Source organism: Mytilus californianus, unplaced genomic scaffold (genome assembly GCF_021869535.1).
Source record: "Mytilus californianus isolate M0D057914Y unplaced genomic scaffold, xbMytCali1.0.p SCAF_10, whole genome shotgun sequence".
Taxonomy (NCBI): Eukaryota; Metazoa; Mollusca; class Bivalvia; order Mytilida; family Mytilidae; genus Mytilus; species Mytilus californianus.
The window spans coordinates 25,778,359-25,788,364 of record NW_026262582.1 but is presented as its reverse complement, the minus strand read 5'-3'; positions in this window follow the sequence as shown (position 1 = coordinate 25,788,364).

Below are 10,006 nucleotides of genomic sequence, written 5' to 3'. Positions count from 1 at the left end.
AAATTCAAAACAGAGAGTCCTTAATCAAATGCCAAAATCAAAAGCTCAAACACATCAAACGAATGGAAAACAACTGTCATATTCCTGACTTGGTACCGGCAGTTCCTTTTGCATAAAATGGCGGATTAAACCTGGTTTTATAGCTACATTTTGTAGCTAAACCTCTCACTTGTATGACAGACGATGAAGGATGTTCCTTCATCACACGTATAGATTTTAACTAATTTATCAGAAATGACTGATGTATTTTTTTACACTAAGATCGATTGATTGATTAATCGCAGCTTAAGTCCAGTGACAAATACTACATGCATTTAAGAACGGCTTTACTCTAAAACTCACAAAAAAAAATTACGGGACGCTCAAAGGAAAGTTATTTTCAATTGATGTTTTATTCTGTAGGGAGCTGAAAGGCTTTACTCTGAATAAAACGAAATCTATCACATGTATCCTTATTTCTTTTCCAGATATCCGTTAACGCAGATCGTTTACCAGAATACAATGTTTTCTGTGTTTTTTAATGAGGAAAAACCCCTACAAAAAAAACCGTGTTACCACATTGTCAAGATCAATTTTCTTATTTACCTTTATCTATATAGATATAAGAAGATGTGGTATGAGTGCCAATGAGACAACTTTCCATCCAAGTCACAATTTGTGAAGTAAATCATTATAGGTCAAAGTACGGCCTTCAACACGGAGCCTTGGCTCACACCGAACAGCAAGCTATAAAGGGCCTCAAAACTAGTGTAAAACCATTCAAATAGGAAAACCAACGGTCTAATCTATATAAAAACCAGAAACGAGACCACATCAACAAACAACAACCACTGAACATCAGGTTTATAGACGACAAGCTTTAAGGTAGCACGATTTTGTTTTCTGTTTACGGAGACAAGCATGCTGCTCCTTCCCATCGTTTCATTATTGTGGAAACTAGTAGTACAACGTAAATGTCTCTGAAGTCAACAACAAAACAAATTGAAAAAGGACGTCAGTTATCTTTATAAAGAATTCTCTGATATGTAATTACAGGACGAGACAAACTTTTATGTTTCCTTTGTTTAGTTTAATTACTTGAAAGACCCGGATCTTCTTGCTGAGAACGTGACACGTATTTCCGTTGCTTAGATTAAACTACAGAAAAGGTCATATTATTGTTTGGAGTGAGCCCTTGATTTAGGAAATGATGATTGAATAAAGGAAAGATTGGAAATAGCACGTGGCGTCTTGATTTATAGTTTAAACTTTTTATGTCAATTAGAACCGACATTGTCGTTTCATCTATTTATAATTGTATATCTAATCAAAAGTCTTGTTAACCCTTTGTTTTGTGTCCTGAAATGTGTACTTTCTGTTAAGAAAAAAACAAATAACAAAACAAAACAAAACATGGCCTGTCGACGACTACTTGTTATTACGTCTTCAGCTAAACCTTTTAAAAAGATTTTTCAAAGAAATGTTGTCATAGCATAGAATTTCACCTTAATGCTCAATAACATAGACCGTTATATTTCTTTTCTCTCCTCCTGTATTTAAACAGTTTCATAGTTATGGCTCCTTGTGTCTCAAACAGAGTCGTTCGTTGGAATAATTGTAAATTCATTTCTATTAATGGTATACATATTTTGGTGGTTTTCGTTGGTTAGATTGTGGTGCATTACAGTTTTTTTGTTTCGTGATAGTGAAGGATATAAACCTTTGTTAGTCTTGTATGTTTTTTTTATCTTAGTTCATTTATATGTTTTGGAGTTCAGTGTGACGTCCATTCTCACTGAACTAGTACACATTTTGTTTAGGGGCCATCTGAAGCCCGCCTCCGGGTGCGGGATTTTCTCGCGGTGTTGAAGACCCATTGGTGGCATTCGACTGTTTTCTGCTCTTTGGTCGGGTTGTTGTCTCTTTGACACATTCCCCATTTCCATTCTAAATTTTATAATATACATATGCGCTTGTATGTGTGTGTACGTTTACTTGTTTTTTTGTTTTTTTTTTCTTCACTTCATTGTAACGTATGATACGTATCAACCTTATATTACCCGAGGTTTGGAAAATTTAAGATGGTTAAAAATTATGAATGCATACAGCAACTGTTTGTAATGATATACTTTTTGGGGCAACGACTCTTCACAGTGTTTTAAAAACAAAAAAAGAAGGATTGAAGCAATTTACTATTTCACGATTTCAATTAAATGGTCCTTTCATAAGCCCTCTTTCAGCTATTTCATAATGAAATAAACATCGATTTTACTTCTTTGTTAATAACAAAATGAGGAATCCAAAACATCGATGATCAACTTAAGATGGTCTCAGTATACTCTTAGCAAATTTTAATTGTAGCAACAATCTTTTTCGCCTAAATAGTTACGACAAAACTAGGGCTAGGATGACATTTGAAAAAAATAGGCAGGACAGGAGTTTTGAGTAGGAAAAAAGGCAGGATGTGATTATTTGCAACAACAAAAAAGGCAGGATGACCATTTATGTAAATCAAATGGTAGCTCCCTTACATACTTCAGGCCGTTACACAATATCATGTCGGGGCATTATAAAGTTTACAATACGGTACAAGTTTTTCTCATTTGTCCTCCAAAGGAACATTACAACCTGGGGCAGGGGAACATTTCATAAAATGATAATATAGTAACTGTTATGTATTATTACGCATGCAAATGCACTACTTGCCGGTTCACCTGATGAACTTTTTAGTGTTGCTTTCGTCAAAGAGCTAGTTTTTATTTATTTTTTTCTACTTTTACTTTCGATATCCTATAACTTTTAAAACTCAAAAATTAATTTAGTGTAAAATATGACACTGCTTCATGTACGTAATAGACCGCATAATTTTGGTATACCTGTAGTTACCTACAAAAATTATATGTAGAGGAACTTATTATACTAAAAAATACATTTGGAAAAAAAACTTAAAACTGATAAATGTAAGTGGAATTATGATTCAGTATAAATTTTAACATTACACTGAAAAATATAATCCTGAGAAATTATGCTTTTAAACAATATCTTACTGATTTTGCTGAGCGATTTCCATTCCGTATATTTTGCCGCTTGTGCCACGGTATTTTACAGAAAATCTTTTCAGCTGAAATGGATGTGGATGATTCTAAGTTTCATATTTGCAGGATGCTCGACAAGTATATCAAACCCTTTAAATCTTTTAATCGGAGGAATTATCAGTTTTTATAGCTGGCCGATATTAAAAACATGTAATCTGTGGACATTCCTAACGTTCCTTATCGCTATTGTGGATCCATCTACAGTATTTCATGTTAACAGGACGACTTTTACTATCACCATAGCAATGATTGCTGCTGTTCCACAGTTCATCCGATGTCAACCGTTAAAGAGCAAGCTTAGAGAAGTACGCGCCAATCTGGGACCAGTTTATATACTTTATGTGCTAAGAACTGCATTACTGATCTACAATGTTGACAAAATAGGTGGACGGATGCTCTTTATTTCATTTTTTGCCGCCATTTTAGCCGGTATTTTATTTAGACCAGACAATGGTGTTATGCTTTCGTTGTTGATTATAGGGATACGATCGAACAAACGTAAATTTTGCCACAGAATTTTAATGATTTTTTCATTCATATGGTTTGCTGTTGTAGTATTCTTCTGGGTAATTGTTTTTCATGAAAATGGCATTGATATCGATTAAAATCTGATTAAAATGCAACGTACATTTCTGATCATCGTTTCAAGACCTTTGGGATTTACCGTAATGTTACATGTAAATTTACAACGTAGCTTCAAACATTTCCAGGTGAAATTTCTTTGGTTAAAGCAATATAATGATCATCAAAAAAGAATAGTGAGATCTTTGTAAGCAGCAAGCGCCACATTAAGACACATATTTTAACTTTACTGTTTAGATAATCGTGATATTTATATATACTAGCGACAAAGGAGGGTGGAAAACCTTTAAATCGTACTCTCGTACTCTTTGACGTGCGTGTCTGTAGTGACGTTTGAAATGTCAATGAACGTAATCGACGTATAACTGGTAAATTAGTAAGTCAGGGTTACGCGCGTGGGATTGCGTTACAATAAATTACTTAACACCTTCACCTAATTATTTTTTTTTACAAACAAAACATTTGGTTTTGGCTATGGCTCTAGAAGCCTATTACAAACGGGATATCACATCTTAATTTTGATGTTGTTAATGGAGCCCGTAAATTTAGATACAATATATGTAAACTTATTGATTCTTTGAATAAACCTATTCGTAAAGGTTATCAATCTAAATTGTAATACAATCTTTAAAAACTGCCTTTTTCGGTACTATTATTAACTTTGCTGTTAATAAATTTAATCACAATAAATATGTATTGATATAGTAATGAACACTTATGATTCTACATCCTGTCGATACTAAAAACTTGGCATTATACAAGGCCGTGATTTCTCAGACGTACTGCTTGATATGATGTTTTTACACTAAATCCATTGGATGTGTACTGATATTTTAGTCTATGAAATCACGATTTATTTATTAGTTGTAGTTGGCTTTAAACTAACTTTAAACAACTTGAGTACTATTAAATCGGTATGCTGTGTCTTTTGTCTCATTCGTTAGTTTGTTTGGTTTCGTGGCGGTTTTATTTTGTGCTGTTACGCCATTGCCCCTGGTTCAAACATGTTTAACGTTACCTCATCCTATATGTTCCTGTCCCAAGTCATGAGCCTGTAGTTCAGTGGATGCGTTGTTTGCTGTCTGTCAGATTTGTTTTTCGTTTATTGTTTACATAAATGAAGCAGTTGGTATTCTCGTTTGAATTTCTTACATTTTGTGATGTCGGGCCATTTTACAGCTGATTTAAGGTATGTGTTATGTTCATTGTTGAAGGTGACCTATAATTCAGCTTATATCCACGTCATTTGGTCTCATTTGGATAGTTGTCTCATTTGGATAGTTGTCTCATTCGGAATCATACTACATCTTCTATTTTTGTTTTACATTAATTTGCGTAATTAACATATTTGTGCCTGCAATTGCAAAGAAAGAGAAGACGAAGAAGAATGACTATGTTCCTTTTCATAATAAACAATCCTTTCAGTTATGTTTCAAGTTGGAAGATTTCATCCGTCTTGACAAAGTCAAACGGCAAATATCACGCACAGTGTGTTGTACTTTAATTTTATTCATTTTGCTGATCAACACTGATTTACTATGTTAAAAATATAATTATGCAAAAAAGCGTTGGCGAATTATACAGATAAATTAGTTTTGTAATGAAACATCAAACTTGTATCGTTATTACTTTAAATTGCAATTCGTATACATTAACATCCGTGTAGTTTAAAATATCTATACAACCAAACAGGACTTTAGTCAATAATGTTGTAATAAATTTGATTTGATATATATCATTTATTTACAATTAAATTTTTTTTTTTTCATCTTTGAGAAATGTGTGTAGTGCTTTGAATTAAAATTGAGTTCATAAAGATTCGTGTAGATTATCTTTTCAAAAGATGTTCTGAGTGATTAAAAATATACAAACGAAACAGGTTTGATGTATACTTTGAAAGTAAATCTTTTAAAAGTAATCAATATGTATAAATAAATTGCTTTGATTTTTTATGCTTAACAGACATAACTTTTACATCGTTATATTTACACACACACTATTTTACAGTTACAGTCCCCGTGACAATGGCGTGTCCTAGTTGTAGAAATCTATGTAGATTGTGAAATATAGCACTACAAACTGCTCAGAGTCTGAAAAGACCAGTTTTTTGCTCGACCAGTAAAGTCGAGCACAGATTTTACTGGACTAGACTCGACATTTCTCGACAGTACTTAACTGTACTTAACTGTACTCGACTTTGGTCTCGACTTTACTTTATAAGTCTGATTCAGTAATTTATGATCTTGGTGTAGTCTGAAATGGTCTCGACCAAGGCTCGACCAGTCTTGACCAGTCTCGACTGGTCCTAATTAGCCCATCTAATTAAATAAAATATTGATCCTACAAAATTCCAGGTTATTTGGTACTTGGTTCGTTGCTGGGAAATTAAAGAAGTAAATTAATAGGTAAAAAAAAGCAAGAATTTTCAGTTTTGATTAAATTCAGATAGTCATCTTTAATTATTTCTGTAACTTTTTCAAATCAACTTGGATTTTCATAAAACTATACAGCTATCTCAATTATACATTGATCTTACTGAATCCTAGGTTGTTATGTAGTTTGGTGCATTGCTGTCAAATTTAAGGATTTAATTAATAGGTAAAAAAAGCAAGAATTTTCAGTGGGACTGAATTCAGCTAGTCAACTTTAAATTTGTTTATTATTTTTTCAAATTAACTTGGATTTTCATAAAAACTATACAGCTTTCTCAGTTGTATATTGATCTTACTGAATTCCATGTTGTTATGTTGTTTGGCATATTGCTGTCATATTTAAAGATTTAATTAATCAAGGTAAAAAAAAACTAGAATTTTCAGTTTGGACTAAATTCAGATAGTCATCTTTAAATTTTTTTTATAACTGGTTCAAAGCAACTTGGATTTTCATCAAAATCTACAGCTATCTCCATTATATATTTATCTTACAAAATACCAGGTTATCTGATAATTTGGTTTATTTCTGTCAGATTAAAATATTTCAGCCTTTTTACCCTTTACCTAAGTCATTAAATTTGACAGCAACACACCAACATACAAAACAATCTGGCATTTGGTAAGATAAATATATAATTAAGATTTGAAAAAAGTTTTAAAATTTTAAAAATGCCACCTTTGTTTTGTTAAAACAAGAATTTAATATAATCATGATACTAGAACTTTCATAGGAATCCTTGATAACCTTTTAAAATAATTTTTGTCAAAATTAAAGACATGGCATACAAGAAGCATTTTAATAAGGCTCAATTACATCAGTATATGTGTGTTTTACAGGTAAAAAGAACGCCCTATTTTTCTTAAACTCGTGTATTACTTATCTAGTGAATGCAAAAGGCATTGCGATTTAAGTTAAACAGGATGTTGCAATTTTGAATGAATGTTATTTAGAATTTAATACTCTCTGACCAGGTTGTGATCTTTTTAATGAGTTTGCCCCAAGCAGGAGGTATTACTTTATACTTCACCACTAATCAGAAGAACAATTTTATTAATTTCTTTAATTTTTTATCCGCTTTTGATATATGTTATATATACTATATCCCAAATTATAATAATAGATATATTTCTAATATAAGGTTACGGGTGCAGGATTTTCTCGCTGTGTTGAAGACCCTTTGGTGGCCTTCATGTGTTGTCTGCTCTTTGGTCAGGTTGCTGTCTCTTTGACATATTCCCCATTTCCATTCTCAACTTTATTTAACAATTGCATTGATTTTGTTGGCTGTTGTTACCTCATTAAAAAGATAATTAAATATATAACTATTGTGTATAATCATGAAACCTATGTAGTTTAATTTATTTGACAGTTTTAAACCAAATTAACAAATAACCTGGTATTTTTTTAAGATAATTATATAATGGAGATAGCTGTAGATTTTGATGAAAACCCAATTTGCTTTGAAATAGTTATAAAAAAATTTAAAGATGACTATCTGAATTTAATCAAAACTGAAAATTCTTGCTTTTTTTTACCTATTACTAGTAATTAAATCCTTATATTTGACAGCAATACACCAAACTGCATAACGACCTGGGATTCAGTAAGATCAATGTATTAATAGTTGAGATAGCTGTATAGTTTTATGAAAATCCAAGTTGATTTGAAAAAGTTATAGAAATAATTAAAGATGACTATCTGAATTTAATCAAAACTGAAAACTCTTGCTTTTTTTACCTATTAATTAATATCTTTAATTTCACAGCAATGAACCAACTACCAAATAACCTGGAATTTTGTAAGATCAATATTTAATTTAGTTTGATAGGCTGATTCAGACCAGTCAAGACTAAATTTGAAGGTCAAGAATAGTTGAGACAGGTCGAGACTAGTCGAGACTGAGTCAAGACTGGTCGAGACAGGTCGAGACAGGGTAAGACTGGTCGAGACAGGTCGAGACTGGTCGAGCCTTGGTCGAGACCATTTCAGACTACACCAAGATCATCAATTACTGAATCAGACTCATTAAGTAAAGTCGAGACCAAAGTCGAGTACAGTTAAGTACAGTTAAGTACTGTCGAGACAATGTCGAGTCTAGTCGAGTAAAATCTGTGCTCGACTTTACTGGTCGAGCACAAAAACTGGTCTTTTCAGACTCTGAGCAGTTTGTAGTGTAGTGTACTTTGCTAATAACCATGTAACCATAATTGAGACCTGAAGTCATCTTTAATGTTTGCATTGATGTTTGCTCATTTCTATGAGTCTAATAGGTGTTGAGGAATCACAAAATGCTAAAATAATTAAAAGGATAACATTATGTGGTTGCACTCATTAATGCGTTTCTGTGTCCGATTATTTACCTGTGCTTCATGTAATAGGTTTCTGTCTTTTAGCTTATATTTAAGTTTTTTTTTAAAGCCAGACAGGAGGTGACAAATGGCGGAAAAACACTAGTAAGGTAACAATAGTTTTGGATTTAATATTTCTTGAACACTAATAAAAAATCATCTTGTAGAATGTTTCTATCAATATCTGTGTGGGGATAGATATAAATTTTATAGATTGCGTCACGAAAGGGAGATGACTCTTAAAAGGACTCTAGAATCTGTAAACATTTGAAGACAAATATATCCTAAGACCAAAAAGATTTCCAAATCTGATTTCATGTTTCATTTGTACCAGTAGTACTGTATAGGGGATACCACGGGCTCTGTGGTCAGGGCTTCATTCTAGTTTCACCGTTTTACTCGAGGCCTCGCAATATAGGCTCCGGGCTCATTTAAATAATCTTTTTTTGGACTCCAGGCTCAAGATACGTGGACCCCGGGCATCAAAGAGCTATGGACTATGGAGCCTGTGTAAATACCCAATACTTTAAATATTCGACGATGGATGAATCGACAGTATCCCAGAAAAACTGACTAAAATAAAAGAAACAAACAAGCATAGATTTCACAGGTAAATGTTTTCGTGTGTGTCTATATTGTGTATACAATGGTTTGTGTGTAATGTTCTAGTGATGTAGGTTGTTCATCCACTGACCTTTTAACACGGAGGTTATGAGTTCGAACCCGCTCGTGGCAACGTGTGTTCGACTCCGATGTTAATCAACTAGGTAAATATAAAAATAAAAAGATGTGGTATGATTGTCAATGAGACAACTCTCCACAAGAGACCAAAATGACACAGAAATAGGTACGCCAGTTTTCCTCCCAAAGGTCAGAGTTTCTCACCGGGGAAATTGGCATCCTCCATCAATAAAAACTGGTCACCATATTTTAGCCTAATAGTATTCAACTGAAAGTCGTGGTAAAGACGTACTTTGACCTATAATGGTTTACTTTTACAAATTGTTACTCATTGGGACTCATACCACATCTTCTTATATCTACTAACAATCAATCATGTTATATAATTATAAAATATATATTATCTGGGTCCTGTTTCTTGCCATAAGGGTCACTGGAAAGAACAAAACAAAACCAAAACCAAAAATTAAAATCACTTAAAAGTATGACCAGTTTTCTCTAAGCTTTTGATTAGAACAAGCCAAAAGTCCTTTTGGACTAATTTTCTGCTTTCGTGGTTTATTTTCCATTTCTGTGTGTTTCTGCTTATGTCTGGTTTTTGATAGAATAGTAATAGACTACCTTTGTACCAAATGCTGTACATATTTGACCTGAGACTAGATGAACCTCTCCTTTTAACCTCATTTTAGTTTTACACTCCTCGTGTTTTCATGCATAGACAGTCCCTATGCGTATCTGTAAAACATATTGCTTCAATATCCATTTAATACATGTTTGAAATATCCATGACATCAGTTGTATTTACGGTTGTAATTGTATCAATAAAAAGTACTGTTTGTGTAATATTGAAAGACCAGTTTATGATACAGCAACCAGGCAACACAAGCA